Below are 17879 nucleotides of genomic sequence, written 5' to 3'. Positions count from 1 at the left end.
TGGGAGAATATTTTACATGTATATCTTGTTCTTCAGATACGCACATACATGTAAATACAATAAATTTATTACCAGCTTTCATCTGATTGGAGTAGTATTTGGCTACAAGCTACTCAGACAAAGAGACAAAATATACTAGCAATGAAAACCAGAATAAAGTCATTAACAACACACATGTACTACAACTTGGGACTGTTCAGCAGGCTGATAAAAAAATGCAACATACATGTTTTGGTAAAGTAGATATTCATCAAACTGTCACATAACAGAGGGTAATGAATGATAGCCAGTCACACATCAACTCAGTGATTTATGCAGGCACATTTAACTCCACTTTACTCACCTCCCACCCCCCACTGCCACCCCACCCTCAGCTATCCTACCACTTCCCCGATTCCTCACCGTCATATACAGCAGTCAGAACAATGAGCCAGCTAGGTGAACAGCCATTAAACAAATGCACACAAATATGCGTACTACACACACCATCGCTTCTGATTAGAAACAGATCAATTAAGGTGTAGGCCTGCTTGGTTGTAATTGCTGAGCGTCAATCACTGGGTCGATGCAGTCTGTGTCACTTTTTCAGATTAATCATGCAGTACTGTATCGTGATGGGAATGAATGGTGCTCAACGGTGCAGAATGTTTTGATAAGCATCATATTACATCACATTACATCATTCTGACTACCTTAAATCAACCATACTTGTAACCACTAGCATCTGAATATAATCTCATGAGGGCTTCCATGACCGAGCTCTCTAATGAGTCATACCCGAGGAAGAATAATTCGTCCCTCAGGTTGCAGGTTCATGTAGAGTTCTGTGATTCTCATTTGTCACTTATTACAGTGCAATAATTGCTCCTATATTTTCTGATTTGGATAACATATTGTGTGCTATAGGCGTATTCATTTGTTTAATCAAGTTCCAAACCCAGGATCTGTTCAAGTTTTGCATACATACAAATTCCTTCACTGTGGTTTGTTGGTGGTTGCAATATTAACAGATATTGAAATATCATCTGATTCTGACAAAAGTTTGTTTACTGATTCAATAATTTTGTAGCCCCTCAAACTGAGTTTGTTTAAGGTATGAATTTTAGTATATTTAGCATGTGACACATTTACAACGTACATGTGCATATTAAAATTCTCTACATTTGTTAGTTCATTAAATTTTGCTTTTCGAACCAATGTAATTTTGATCACCATTAACGCTGTTAAACGAATTAAACGCAGCGTCAATGCTGTAGAACCCTTGCTCAATCGATCAACAAGGAGATGTTTTGCCATATAGTGCCCCAAGTACCTGTACAACACACCTGGGAACAATGCACTGACACACACAGACAAGATCTTAAATGCACAGGTACATGAAAATTCCATACATTACCTGGGGAAAAGAAATGATTAAATTGCCCACATGTAAAGATCAGATATTAAACAAATCTGAACCCCGGCCGACAGACCAACAGACAGACAGACAGAGAGGCCAATATTTAGAACTGCTTGTTGTACATGTAGCTATAATAAATAGATAAAATGAAACCCATAGTTAATAATGCTGTGGAAGTGTCCTACTTAGAATTCAGTCAGACTGTGTATTACATTGTGGATGTATTTTACTGTAATTTAGTAAGAAAACGATCCAAACACTGTAGCTGTCTACATGTATATTTTAGGTATTTAGAAATGAGAACCTCCAACATTATGTTACCCATGTTACCAAGTGATGCAGAATTTGCCGTACATGTGCATGTATTACATTCAGCCCAGATCGATACTTCATAATCCGACACCGTGCACACAGTCATTGTTCAGAATCCTATTTGTTCCTAATACTGACAAACACTGGATCAGAATTTATGCTCTAAGCGTGGGCAATAGCCCACAAACAAACCTGCCCAGACGAAAACACATATTGTATGGTAATCAATGTGCCTGCAGGGATATAGACTAGAGCCACAATGCCATGCACTTTAATAGCAGGAGAAGAAAGCGGATACCTTCTCCATGCAGTCTATGTGGTGAAGAGGAGCATGAAACAATAAAATACTTAGTATTTGACTGGTTCTGCCAGATAGTTCAGCTATATAAGATTATTACCTGGAAGTTTTTAGTTATGGATGTTAAACAACAATCAAATAAATAAAATAATTAAACTGAAACACCATCACATAAACAGCTCGCCATGTTTATGTCAGAGGCAAGTACTCAGTATAGACAGGAACTCATGATTAAAGCAATATCAACATTCAACACTTTATTGATCACCTTTAGAAGAAAAGACCAAGAGAGTATAGCATGTCAAAAAAAGAAGTCTGGAAGATCCAACAAATGGGAGCTGCTTGAGTATAACCAGCAAAAAAGCAATATGGAGGATAAAGGAAAAGGGGTTGCTGGAGTAACCAGTCAACAAAGGATGTGTCTGGAAAATCCAACAAAAGGGGCTGCAGTCAGGAAAATACAGCAAAAATATTGTTGGAGTAATCAGTCAATAAAAGAACAGCCTGGACAATACAGCAAAAATACTGTTGTAGTAATCAGTCAACAACAGAACAGTCTGGAAGATACAGCAAACTATTGTTGGAGTAATCAGTTAACAAAAGAATAGTCAAGAAGATACAGCAAAAATATTGTTGGAGTAATCAGTCAACAATCGAACAGTCTGGAAGATACAGCAAAGATACAGTTGGAGCAATCAGTCAGGAAAGAACAGCAAGGATACTTTTGGAGTAATCAGTCCAAAAAAGAACAGCCTGGAAGATACAGCATGGATACTGTTGGAGTAATCAGTCAACAAAAGAATAGTCAGGAAGATACAGCAAAAATATTGTTGGAGTAATCAGTCAACAAAAGAACAGTCTGGGTGTTACAGCAAAGATACAGTTGGAGCAATCAGTCAACTAAAGAACAATCAGGAAGATACAGCAAGAATACTTCTGGAGTGATCAGTCCAAAAAAGAACAGCCTGGAAGATACAGCCAGGACACTATTGGAGTAATCAGTCAAAAAAGAACAGTCTGGGTGATACAGCAAAGATACTGTTGGAGTAATCAGTCAATAAAAGAACAGTCTGGATGATACAGCAAAGATACGGTTGGAGTAATCAGTCAAAAAAAGAACAATCAAGAAGATACAAGCAAGGCTACTGTTGGAGTAATCAGTCAAAAAAGGAACAGTCAGCAAGATACAGCAAAAAATGCTGTTGGTGTAATCAGTCAAAAAAAGAGCAGTCTTGAATTAAACACCAAAAAATACTGTTGGAGTAATCAGTCAACAATCGAACAGTCTGGAAGATACAGCAAAGATACTGCTGGAGTAATCAGTCAACAAAAGAACAGTCTGGATGATACAGCAAAGATACTGTTGGAGTAATCAGTCAACAAAAGAACAGTCTGGATGATACAGCAAAGATACTGTTGGAGTAATCAGTCAAAAAAAGAACAATCAAGAAGATACAAGCAAGGCTACTGTTGGAGTAATCAGTCAAAAAAGGAACAGTCAGCAAGATACAGCAAAAAATGCTGTTGGTGTAATCAGTCAAAAAAAGAGCAGTCTTGAATTAAACAGCAAAAAATACTGTTGGAGTAATCAGTCAACAAAAGAACAGTCTGGATGATACAGCAAAGATACTGTTGGAGTAATCAGGCTAAAAAATAACAATCAAGAAGATACAGCAAGGATACTGTTGGAGTAATCAGTTAAAAAAAGAACAGTCAGCAAGATACAGCAAAAAATGCTGTTGGTATAATCAGTCAAAAAAAGAACAGTTTTGAATTGAACACCAAAAAATGTTGCTGAAGTAATCAGTCCAAAAAAGAACAGCCTGGAAGATACAGCAAAAATACTGTTGGAGTAATCAGTCAAAAAAAGAACAGCCTGGAAGATAGAGCAAAGGTACTGTTAGAGTAATTAGTCTAAAAAAGAACAGCCTGCATGATACAGCAAAGGTACTGTTGGAGTAATTAGTCTAAAAAAGAACAGCCTGCATGATACAGCAAAACATGCTGTTGGAGAAATCAGTCAACAAAAGAACAGTCTGGAATTATATAGCAAAAATGTTGCTGGAGTTATCAGTCAATGAAAGAACAGTCAGGAAGATACAGCAAAAAATGTTGCTGGATACGATACAGCCATATAGCTGACAACGGGACAAACCAAACAGGAACTAAATGTACAGTCTGGAAGTCCTAGCTGTCATACCCAAATAACACAACTATGGTCTGGGATATCAAAAGCCTTGTTAACGACAACAAACAAAAACTTTGAAAGTAGTTCTTAATTTAATTATTATTGATTCAATCTGTCCAAATGGCCTTGACAATGTATCTTGTCATGAGACTTTAGGCAGGACTGAACCTCACACCTGGCCTGAAACAGTTCTGAGACATTCTTGTAAACCATTTGGTTTAGGTGGCGAGTAAATTGTTACTATTTATGCATTTACATGAACAGTTAGAATAAAACCCTGACTGAAGTAAACTGACAACAGCCTGTATTTCACCAGTTACACGTGACTATTAGCCAGCTATCACACTGTCGTCGCTGCTCTGGTTTTCCTATCTATGCTGTAAGTTTTCAATTATATAGCTGTAAATTTGAGCTGAATGAATGGTTACGGCTTAGCAATAAGCCTGCAATTTTTCTGCCATATGTTTAGATCTTAACCTTCATGTAACAAAGCTACTGATCAAAATCTTGTCCTAAACATTTCACAGACTAATATCAAATACAACATATACATGACTACTGCAGTGGAGTGGAGAGGCTACAGATAATATAAAACAAATAACTAATTGCCCATGTGAAGGAGCAACTTTCAGTGCAATTTAAGCACATTTGATTTTGTAGATAAACCAATGTTGGTTGGATTGACCAGTTTAGGGCATCACAAAAAGCATAATTTCATCACTCAACACACAATAAAGCCTTTAGAATATGCTTGAATAAACACCACGCAAACATGCAAAAAGGTTGAAGAATGAGAGTAGAACACCATGATGTACATGTATGCACAAGTCAAATGACAAGGACCGTAAGCCTATTACAGTATGTACACTGTAGACTGCCGGTACAACACAGGCATATATCTACACTGAAAATATATAGATTGAAATGTGTACACTTTTTTTCATTCTTTTTCAGTTGCACCCTTTTTTCCTGCAATTCCATAAGTGAAATATTTTACAATACAACATCTATCACCTATCAAACAAAAAATTTTGATTTCAAACAATTTTTTGTAAAGAACAAATAAGCATTGGTTATGGCATTCCTAGTAAAGCATTAGTCATATTGCTCCAATGCTTTTTACTGTACGAGATTAGCCCATGCTAAAAGATAGAGGAATCAGTGGCGATAAAAGAAAGGATGTCAATAATTCCAAAAAATTATAGAAAGGAGCAAAACAAGAGGAACAACTAACAGAAGAACTTGAGAAATACTCTGTGAGGAGACGAGAACAAAAAGTATCAATGCCACACCCATCTGCTGATGCCTTCTAGCTCAAACTTCTGGTTTTATAAAACACAAGTTTATCGTCAGATCAGATCTGAAAAGATATCAAACCAGCTGGACCCAATCAGAGCTAAACTTACTCATGCTATTGTAGCAGAAGATCAAAGTAAGCCTTTACTGGTCTACTCCACGGGATCAGTGATCTGAAGTCAACATCACCCGGAGCAGCAGCAAAAGACTGGGTGAGGGTTATACACATGACTGACTAATGCTCCATTAACATAGAACAAAGGTATCACATGCATCATAACCCGTTTGAACAGAAGTTCAACTGCTGTTTATTATCGGCTAATGGCTGCCATTTTCTCAGTGATTACATACGCACGCACTGAGCCCTTATTGGGGGTTCCAGAAGCTTGGCTGAAACCGTGTTGTTCTTATCAGGATTAATATCATTACTCTCTTTTTCCCAGAATCTTTACAACTGTAGCTACATGCAGGAATCTGATATTTTCCTATCTGTATGGTAAGTAGGTTTTGTCAGGAGACCAAAAATGAGAGTGCAAATCACATCATTTGCTGCCACAAAATCAGATTAGAATTCGCTCCAACATACGAAACGTAATGGTATCATAATTATTTATTTATCTGATTGGTGTTCGACTCAAGAATATACCACTTATATGACAGCGGACAGCATTACGGTGGAAATAAACCCATGCCCATCCGCAGGGTGTTGGTAGTACAAACAGCCTGAGAGGTAGTTAGCATGAACAGGGCTTTCGCCTCGCTGGCATGCTAACCCCCTTGGCCCCGGGGCCCCGGTATCGTTATTAAAGGTGACTGAATGAATACTAGCTAATGTGGACGAGTTCTATTTCTGCAGTGCAAACAGTGAAATGCGAGCTGATCAGACCTTACTCATTTAATAAGCTAATTATTATACACCACACATCAATCAATAATAACTTCTTTATCCGGGGTACAAAATTTAGTCACTGAAAATAAAAATTTGACACAAAAATTTAAATACATGAGGTAAAACTTGTTGTAATACTGTTAATGACTGGCACAAAAACTTGATGCAGTGTCACTAAATGATGACATGTCATGGTAACATCACATTAATTGCAAAATGCAATTAAGAACAAAATGCAATTTGAACATTGCATTTTTTGCTTGTGGCAAAATGCAATATGTAATGCAAGAAGCATGATGCCAACAACATTAAAAAATAGCTAGGCACACTTGGAAGGTTTGTAATAATTATTCTTGCAGTGTACTGAAACTTAAAACAAATTCAACTGGGACAAACAGTTTGGCAGCCATGTTGGATTACATCATCAGGCTAGAAATTCTTTTAACTTTCTTCATCTCTACAACAGCCGCTTACTGCTTTCTACATCTCTACAATCACAACTTACTGCTTTCACAAAAGTTTCACATTTCATAATTTCAAGACAAGTGGCAGAAGATATGCTCAGGAGAAATTTGCAAACTGGGTTCTTAGTTTGCCAATCAAAATGCCCCAAAATAGGTTGAGTAAAAAATTTGAACGGGACAAAACTGTTTCAGATGCAGCTTGATGAAAGCATGACAAATCTATTAGTTACAATGATGACGGTCTTGGGTGTCTCAGATTTATTTATTTATTTGGTCGGTCTTTTACGCTGTACTAAAGGATATTTCCCTTACACGATGGCGGCCAGCATTATGGTGGGAGGAAACTGGGCAGAGCCAGGGGGAAACCCACAACCATCCACAGAATGCAGGCAAAGCGTCCCACATACGGGGTGTCTAAGAGCTACAGTACCACCACATTATCAGGCATACATGTATGTAACCACCGCCAATTCTCAGCAGCCGATTTGCTCAACTTGTTTACCTTGTATATGGTTAAATTGTAAACCAGAACTTGAGTAATATGAAATCGGGTACATTATCAGAGCTTTCTGTTGTGAATTCTTTAAAGTACAAAGTGACTCTACAGCCCTGAATTGCTGATCCTTTTAAACTGAAACAATACAGTGTACAAAATCTGCTTTCCTGACTTCTGAAATGCACATCCATGAACGTTTCTGCCATGTGACAAACAAATTTTTACTTCCATGTAAGCTACCAAACATAATTCTGGTCATAAATCCAGCGTTATGGTTTAACTGTGCTGAAAGATTTTATCACAAATTATCAAATCAAAATGTCAACCATTGCATTTTCTCTGACATTTACAAATTACCTGTCAAATGTGTACTGTTTGAGATTTAAAATTCGCTTAACCAAGCATAAAACATAGAGCTTCAAAATTCCCACTGTAGCTAATGTTGTAAACGTGATTATTGTTTTTTGATATCTATACCAGTGACGCCACAGAAACCTATGTCTGCTTACATAAGGTCTGATAATCAGTGAAATGATCTGTGTAGTGAATGTCAATGTCTATTGTCTGGTTATTAAAAATTGGTTAACTGTATTACACATGGAGGGTATTAAACATGGAATCTTGGCTTGTATTGCAAGTTTTCTACATGCCTGCACCGTATTTAAGTCGGGCATGTTTGTATCCGTATAAATTATGAATTTGTCACTGGAACCCTGACAGCTCCACTTGTGGCTAAGATATATAACAACGTGTTTGCTGAGTATTTCAAATTAACCAAACCAACCCTCTAAATTTTTCACTGGAATTTTGATAGACATCTTTCGTCACTGTGTATATAGGAAAGATAATGTAAGGGGAGATAACTATTCACAAATTCACCTCCAGCATGAGTATTCAGTTACTTCCCATATGTCATCCCAGGAATCCGCAAGACCGCAAATTTTACATTGTACATAAAGTAGTTAACATATATGTATGTTAACTACTTTCAGTACAGTGTAAAATTAACCTTTATTAAACCAAATTAGGCTGTGAAGCTGCCACCACAAATCTGCTACCACCACTGTACTACTGTATTTTCTTTAGATTTTAGTAATGGTATGTAAAAATTTACACAGGGCTTAGAATGAAGTCATTTCAATACGTTGCCAACATATCAGTTTTTCTTGCAAGAAATTAATCAGATTTCGAAAAAAATTCTTAATTGTCCCTATAAAGGCGGCGGGATCACTTCGAATCATTATGTTACTTGGAAAATGGTAAAATTTACATAAAATACATGCTGTGTACGACCCAATAATAATACCACAAGTTAGACAGAGAAGTGCAATTCCATGTGTTCCAACATTTAAGTATCTCAAGGGTTTCTGTTCTGGTAACAATTTAACTTTGACTGAATCTTGCAATTTTAATTTAATTGATAAATTAATGCACATGTACTTTTTTCACAGTGACTTTTTTCCTTAAAGCTTCACCTTTCCAGTTGTCTGGAATTTCTGAAGTTTGTATTGATACAAACATAATGGATCAGCATGCAACCCTTGCATTTGTAAAACATCATTGGTTGGAGAAGACCAGGTGTCATGTACTGTATGTCATGGAATCTAAACTGTAAGCAACCCTTTCACACAGATCTAAGATTGTGGAAATTGCAGTTTTCAGACCATCCTTAGCTGAATGAAATCGGAGTTATTCATAACCATATTTTTGGTAATTATTGCATATCTTTTCCATATAAAAAAAAGGTCTACTCTTTGGTCCATGCATGCTTTGTGGACTGTTCTCTGAATCAGTCTCCAGATATTTTCAGATTTTACTGTCTCTGCTGTATAAAATGATTCTGTTCTGGTTTGTTTGCTTTATTTCATTTTACATTTTGCATTATCTAAGTTTTTTTTTAATCCCGTTTGACAGTGATCATCATATACTCCTCTAGTTTCAAACATTTCTATAGTTACTTCAGCTTCAGTTTGAAGTTTACCATTATATACTCATCTTTTCTCACAAAAAGTGTAAATAATGAGAGTCTCATCTGTGCATGCTGATATTACATGTCCACATTTTAAACTGGTCAGTTCTTGTGCTTACCGCTGTAAGCTGAGCATTACATCCATGAAGAAATATGACCACATGACCACAAAACACAATTCTGCCAAACATAATGCAGACGTTCAGAACAAAATAACAAACAACTGAAGTAGTAGTTTCTGGCAAATAAACATGATTTCCATGCCTTTTTAAGAAAGAAAACAATGGCATAAAATTGGACAACACTCCAGCATCATATTTCCAAAATTTACCGTATATCCAGTCGTATCTGTATTGCAGAAAGAAAGATAGACTTACCAGCCAAAGACAAGGAGTCTGGGACGGTCAAGGAGTCCATCTCCTTAGGGTTGAGGAATGGTGTCAACGGAGAGAAATGCGAACCTTCAACCCTCAGGGGAGGTAACAGGACGCCCCCTTTGGTGGTAGTTCGCAGATTGCCCTCACTCGAGTTACGTGGACGGATTCTCATCTTTCGCAGTTCTTCTTCTCCAAATGAAAACACAGGGTTATCCACCCCTTTCTGTAGCACCTCCACCTGCGTCAATGTATCTGAAGTCATCAAGCTCTCTGTTGAGCTCGTGTTCATATCGCCCTCATCAAAGGAGCCGTTGTTAAGGACAGTGATCTGTTTTCGCACCTGTCTGCTGCAATTGTCAGCCAAGCTGACTTGGTTAGGATGGCTGGACTCTGGTAGGCCCATATTCTGTTGGGTGGGACTGGACGGAATCAGACTGAAGGGTGGAAGTGGGCGGAGCTGGTCCAAATGAGGCTTCCCATTTGGGAGGTAGGGCATGTGAGGGTGTGGCCCAATGGAGGAGCTGGGGCGACTAACCCTGATGGTGGGAGTGGTAGGTTCATCTGGGAGAGGACCTGAGGCTAGCTTGGTGTTGATAGGGGCTGGACGGGACATGGTTGGAGAACTTGAAGAACAGACAAACAGGTAATCATGACATAATTAACCAGAACTTCCCCCAACAAGTTGTTTGAAAAGGCACATGTAGGACAATATACATGGGCAAATGTAAGAAATTTGCCACAAAGCATAATATTTTATTAGGTTAGGTTAGGAGGGTTAGACCAAATAAGGTAATTTGGTCACATCTTCTTTTCAACACAACCATAACATTATAAAATGCTGGCTTCCTCTCCAGCCGTAAGTGAGAAGGTTTGTCAGCAACCTGCGGATGGTCGTGGGTTTTCCCCGGGCTCTGCCCGGTTTCCGCCAACCATAATGCTGGCCACTGTCGTATAAGCAGACATGATTGTGGTGAACCAAGAAAATAGCTGAAATTTACTATCATAGCCCAAAAAGGCTGGGGTCCAGGGGCCGCCTAGGCCCCGGAAGCTAGAAAAATCTGCGGAAAACAGGTAAATTAATCGAAACTGAACAAAGAAAAAGCGGAATTCCGCTAAAAAGCGGAAAAAAATCATGTCTGTATAAGTGAAATATTCTTGAGTACGGCGTAAAACACCAATCAAATAAATAAATAACATTACAAATGGTAATCTAACTGCACTCATGGAGTTCACTAATGATCCTCTACCATTGTTTCAATGTTACAGCATTCTAAACAAGGGTAACTTGTGTGAAATCTAACAGCTTGCCTTGGTGGGGATAAAAAAATTGTCCAGGAAAATAGTTCTCTTTCTTTTTTAAAATTTTTTCAAATTTTTCCAACAGAGTATTAAAAATGTTTTTAAAGCATTGGGTGCCATTTTCATGAAGCTTACTTTACACTTAGCATTAAGTCACACTGAGATAAGTGCAGTTTATATCTCTACCACATGTGTTGTCATGGTAATTAAGGGCTTAACTTGGTAAGTGAGCTTCATGAAACCGGCCCCAGATTCTACCACATTCTGCTTGGGGCCCATGCAATATCGTAATGATATTTTTGCTTGAAATACATACATCATGTAATAAGTGGTAAAAGCCCAATGTCACGTCACTGGCCACTATATAGTCATACCATAAATAGCTATCTTGCAGGAGACACATGAATGCAAAACTTCAGGTGAAATGAAAGCTAGTTAAACATTAATGTTAATATTCATTCTAATACAAAGAAGTAAAGATCAGGAATTTTGATTTATTTATTACATTGTGGCTTAATGCCATCCTCAAGGATTTCTCACTTAGGTACAGGGGCACCTGGTTTAAATCAATAAACTATAAAAGAGAACACTATAAAACTGTTCTAATGTATATTATTTACTGACAATCAATAAACATTCCCATATGTGACGTACAGATATATGCACACCATACTGGTGGGAAACAAGTAGTCTTCAACGAAGGTTACAAACGTTGCCTGTGCAAACCGGCCGCACAAGTGGCATTGACCAGTTATAACCAAGGCTGGGTTTGAACCCGCACTATGTCAGGAATTTTGTATGATTACGATACTTTGAGATACTGCACTAAACGTGAGGCTAAGTCATGAGTAATTCACAGTAATTAATATGCACACAGAGCAGCCATGATGAACAAACCCCGCCTGTTGCTATGCATATAGAAAACATAACAATTAAACAAATATATATATGAATGGCTAAAGTATCCAACATGAAGTTTAAAAAGCATACTTTTTTACTTTTGTGATGTTGCATAACCAAGATATCGCAGATCAAAGTGAACAAAACTGCACACATCAAGAAATTCAAGTATTTCAGATTTAAAAGGTGATTTATAGAGTTATCACGTCACGGCCATTTTGGTTTCAACTCTCTTCTGAAATAACTAAGTTTATACTATTTGTTGTCTTTTGTTTCTTATTAATTGAATCCATTAGATACACAAAAGGGTAAATGGCCATAATGAAATGTGTAATTTACCCTAATAAATATGCGTTTGGAGCATCAACGATGCAGTGAGTGTGTGAGTGCTGGAGGTTTAACGTTGTACTTAACAATTTTTCAGTTATATAATGAAGAAGGAGTTCTTAGAGTGCATGCACGTGTAATTTGCCTCCTTGTTGCTGGACGGATTTCCACAGCTCTTTTATCTCGTGCTGCTTCGCTGAGATGACTTACCAAAGGCAAGTAAGGTGTCCTGCCCGAGCCATTATACTGATACGGGGTCAACCAGTCATTGCACTATCCATTTAATGATGAATGCCAAGCGAAGAAGTTACACTTTCCTCTTTTAAAGTCTGAATTGTGACCCTCAAGCAGGCACTCTACCAACTGTGCTGTCTTTTGTATCAATATTGTTTTGTACATACATGTAACAGTATGTACATACACATGTATGTCAGATGATTAACACCATGTTGCTGTGTGCATTTACCCAATTAATTAATTAACGTAAATTACCAAATTCATGACTTCAGTACTTTATGTATTGAACTGAAGTTTTGCATTCATGTGTCTCCTACATCAGAGCTCTTTGGTAGCCATGCTACAGGCAAGCTCTTTGGTAGTCTTGCTACGGCTGAATTCTTTGGTAGCCTCACTACGGCTGAGCTCTTTGGTAGCCTTGCTACAGGAAAGCTCTGTGGTTGTCCTGCTACAGGCAAGTTCTGTGGTAGCCTTGGTTCAGGCAAGCCTTACAACAGGCGAGCTCTGTGGTAGGCTTGCTACAGGCGAGCTCTGTGGTAGGCATGCCACAGGCCAGCTCTGTGGTAAGCTTGCTACTGGCCAGCTCCGTGATAGCCATTCTATCAAATATAAGTTTAACAAAGTGATACACTTACTGTTAATAGGCAAATTATTCACGCTATCACAGTGTCAATTGTCACAGCTAGTTGAATGTTTGGGTACCACTGAAAAAAAAAAACACAATACGGTTAATCAACGTTTTTTTGTGAACTTGCTATTCACCACGATATTTATTTTTTTATTTATTTGCTTGTTTTTTAATGCCGTACTCCAGAATTTTCACATATGAGATGGCGGTCAGTTTTATGGGTGGAGAAAACCAGATTTACCAGGGTAAAACCACCCACATTTGACAAGTTGCTAACAGGCAAACATTCCACAGATATGCATAATGGTCCTCACCAAAGACTGCACAAACAAACACACACACTTATTTATAGCCCACAAGTAATGGCGGCTGGGGAATCTACACTGATTCCTGTCAAATGCTGGGATTGAACCCACATCTTGAGTGTCCTATAGCAACCCTGACTCTAACCACTACACACAGATCACAGCCTGTTCCTTGTTCATCACTAAGATTTATTTATTTCACTGGTGAATTACGCCTTACTGAAGAATATTTCACTTATATGACAGTGACCAGGATTACTGTGTTGTGGAAAGTGGGCAGAGCCCAGGGGAACTCACTGTCATTATCCCCCATGAAGCTGTGTTATATATGCATTGTACCTATGTAAATTCAAGGTTTTATATAATATCTAATGTAGGCAGCCAGTCCTGACTGAGTGCTTAAGGAGCATGCTTTTCATTTGATACAACATACATCATGTGGGTTCGATGCCTCGCTTTAGACAGGGGAGTTGTGCCTTGGTGACAACAAGCAGCTGATGACGACACTCATGAAGACATTTGCTGAAGACCACTCAACTTCCACCAATATGGTGTGCACATCTGTACCTAACACGGGGGAAATTCCGTCAGTTAGCTGCAAATAAAGGCTGTTGGATTACCCAGCGGTGCACTTCAGTCTGCCAGTTTCCTCCACTCATGAAACTGTGTGAGCTATCACACTAGTGGACAACATCAATGAAATAAATAAATAATATACTATATTTTATTTTTATGCAATGCATCACACAAGGTTAAGTAATACATGTATACACATGTTAATATCATGCATCACACAAATAAATAAACACTGGATGCATCACACAGTTCAATATTGTATATATTTATATGATTCAACAGTTAAATAGAGTAATGTTTATCTAAATCTTCAAGCTTTTCAACCTCTAAAGCATTTTCTTCAGTGGAATTCATGCACACAATTATTATCAAAATGTTCTAAAATAATTTGTTTTTGTCACTGAAGATGCAAGCTTCATAAAACTGTGCAAATTATTTTGGACCCCCCCCCCCTCCACAGTTCTCTCAGAACATTTCAAATCACTGGTTTCAGAGTTGGTTGAAAATGTTGAAGAATTAGATGAACTGTATAATATACATTCCATTTATATCAAAACTGAATTTTTATCTGTTCATAAAAAACTTGTACCATTCACCCCGCTATAATTAAATGCTGAATGTTATGCATACATGTACATACTACAGAGTGATACACCGTATGTTTAAACCGCATAAGCACTATCAGGGTGTTCAAAAAGTGCAAGTAGCAGACTGCAGATAGCTGTCTACTGTCGTCCCTGTAGCCACCTACTTTGAATATTCTTACTATTTAAATCAATAGTAATTGTGACATAATTATTTTCAATTCAGCCAACTACTTTTGAACTTTAACCTCCTTCTCCAATGCTAAATGAAAACCCTGACTATTCCTGAATGAATTCTATATTTTATATAATAAACTATGCATGTATAACCACCTATGCTTACATGTACTGAATGTTTGGATGTATCCTTCATGCTCCTAGCAATTCCAGACGGACAAGGCAAATTTAATCAGTCCTGAGTGTCAACCCAACACAAGTACTATGTTAACAAGTAACCATGGCAACATGCTGCATGTTAGATCTTATTTTATCAATAGTAATAAGCTCATACATATGTATAAAACCTATAGGCCTACATACTGTTTAAGGCTTACTTTCTGGTAGACCATAAGAGGATTTTTCTTCTATGTGGGAGAAAAATGAGGTCAGAGTCAGAGATGCTAGCATAATTCCAACACATAGGTTTATATTTATTGATTTATTTGATCTAAGTGTTGTTTAACACCATACTCAAAAAGTTTCCACTTACATGTATTCGACGACGGTCATTTTTTTCAGTGAATGGGAACGTTTTGTAAATCACTGAAATTACTGAATGTTTAATATGTTACTTTCCAAGACTTATTTACATGTCAGTGACATTTCCAAATAATTCATTCGGAGTAAAAATAGATCTACAGGTCCACGTAGTATTGCCAAAAGCCATTACTTAGCTTGCATGACCACTTGAAGCTGACCTGTAACTTGTTATTGTCAAATACTGTGCCAAATTTTAACTGAAATTCAATACAATGAACCATCTAATAAAAAAGTTCAGAAAACATTTGTGACTGATGGAGTGATTGACAGACAGGGACACACCTTTATATTTCCACCGCCCCACCCCCGGGGACTATCAATTCCTACGAGGATGGGACTTATGTGGTGAAGACTAATGCAAATCACTTAAAAGAAAACTTCAACACTCTTCAATGTACATAAATGGAAAGAAAAAAAGAAAAAATAGAAATTGTATCTCAGTACAAAATACTGATTGCTGAGGTCTTAATTGGGAAAGATAACCGCACCATTTCTGTGTATGAATAATCTGCAACTCATATACTAGCAATACCTCACATACTAGCAATACTTGAACCTGAACTTAGCCTATGTCTTTATCAATAAGATGTAGGTTACTGTTTAATGAATTTACTACTGCGTAGGGAAATAGATACCAGTATGTCTACCCATTATATGCTAAACTGCCACACAATAACATGTTTATGAATGTATTCAGGCTTATTAAAAGACAAACTTGCAACACAATATTTAGAGTTTGACAAGACTCTTTACTGAATCTGACATTTGTCATCTGCTTATACCACATGATGAATAAAACACACCTATATATATATTTAAGCCGTACCTGTGTACGTGTGACACATCAACATCCACTGGTAAATGTCACACAAAAATTCTCTCCCAGCCCAAACTGTGGGGCCACAATGACTGTACAGGTGTACAGATAAAGATTCTCCCTTTAGAACAGCTTCTCTGTCTTCTAGGCTGTTGTTATCTGCCGGCCTAAAGGCCAAGTCGCCATTTCTGACATGTCCTACAACAAGACGAAACAGAGATAATATTCAATCTGTGACATCTTCGTATAAACAGGTACCTGGCTCTGATGCCATGCAACCAACACCAATCAATACACCACCGCTTGTTGCCATAGCAACCTTCCTTGTATACGTACTCCGAGATTTCTAGTCACCTGACAGAGGGAGACGGCGAATCAATAATGATTAAGTTACAGGAATGACAGCGAGCTTGTCTCAGTCAATAGCGACAACAGCTAATGGTGAGGAAATTGAGGTAATACCCCTGCATGATATTGCTATTTCCCATAGGCAATCTATTAAGACCAAGGTCATGTCACAGATGACGTATGAACACATATACTGACAGAGTGTCCTCATACTTACCTGTGCAACATTGTTTCACCGAATGAAAGGACTACATAACTTTCATGACAGCACAACACTTATGAAAGGTAAAATTTCATTTCCAATATCTACATGTATATACCTGGACATGTATTCATAACCACTGCTCTTGTATTGAGGGGTGCTCATGGCGCCACAAGGAGCACCAGAACGGAGCTTGTCCATGACAGGACACACCAAACAGTGCACAGCAAATTCATCTAGCCAATATGGCTTCAGTAGGAATGCTTTGCACATGCACTTAGTTTTTAGGTTGGGATACAAGTGAGTATATTTAGGAACAATGCTAATTTTCATTTTTTATCAACTGACAATGACAAAGAGAATTCCAGATAAAGACTATGGCTTCATCGTATTTGCTCACTTGTATTGGTTGGGTTGCACTAGTCTAGTCATTATTCATATTGGCTGAGCCCAAAGTTATATATGTATTAACCCAATTGAAACTCATATCAGCACAAAGGTGAGATGCATGACAGGTTTACGTGCCATATCACAGGATAGCATCGGCAGAGAGCGTTGTCCAGTTACATGTATATAACATGTACACATGAATGCATGTGGGCAACATTCAGATCTTAATACACAATCCATCAATAACAATATTATTATAAATTAATAATTACAAAATGTCTGCATATTCCTGCTAGTGAGAATTTTAAGTGCTTGCTACTGTTTTCCGAAGCTTAAATGTACAATATACCTGACTGCATCAAGCATATAATTACATGTAACTTACATGTAACTACTGGTTTTATAAGTAAAGAAAACCACCACTTCATCGATAAAAGTGCGTAATTTATAACCCAACAAATGAAATAACATATTACTTTTGGTGCTGAAACTTACAGTTTTGTCCAGTACGATATCATCCTAGCTCAGCAAAACATCAGAACACCATTCCAAGATCAATGTATGGACCACTCTAGGAATCAAGCAAAATAGGCAACTTCATCATGAGGCCAAATACCAGGTCATTTACCATTAACCTCTCTGCCAAACACCTGTTCAAGGGACAGGTAATTAAGATCATTACTGAGCACTGTCACCTGCCCTTTCATGACCAATCAAGTGAATCAACACATGGTAAGTGAATGGCTACATGGTAAGGGGCACAGTGTTTGATGGAGGTGGTAAAAACAGATACAATACCACACAGGACATTCATACAGT

This window comes from Liolophura sinensis, chromosome 9 (assembly GCF_032854445.1).
Source record: "Liolophura sinensis isolate JHLJ2023 chromosome 9, CUHK_Ljap_v2, whole genome shotgun sequence".
In the NCBI taxonomy this organism is placed as follows: Eukaryota; Metazoa; Mollusca; class Polyplacophora; order Chitonida; family Chitonidae; genus Liolophura; species Liolophura sinensis.
This window is presented reverse-complemented; position numbering follows the sequence as displayed.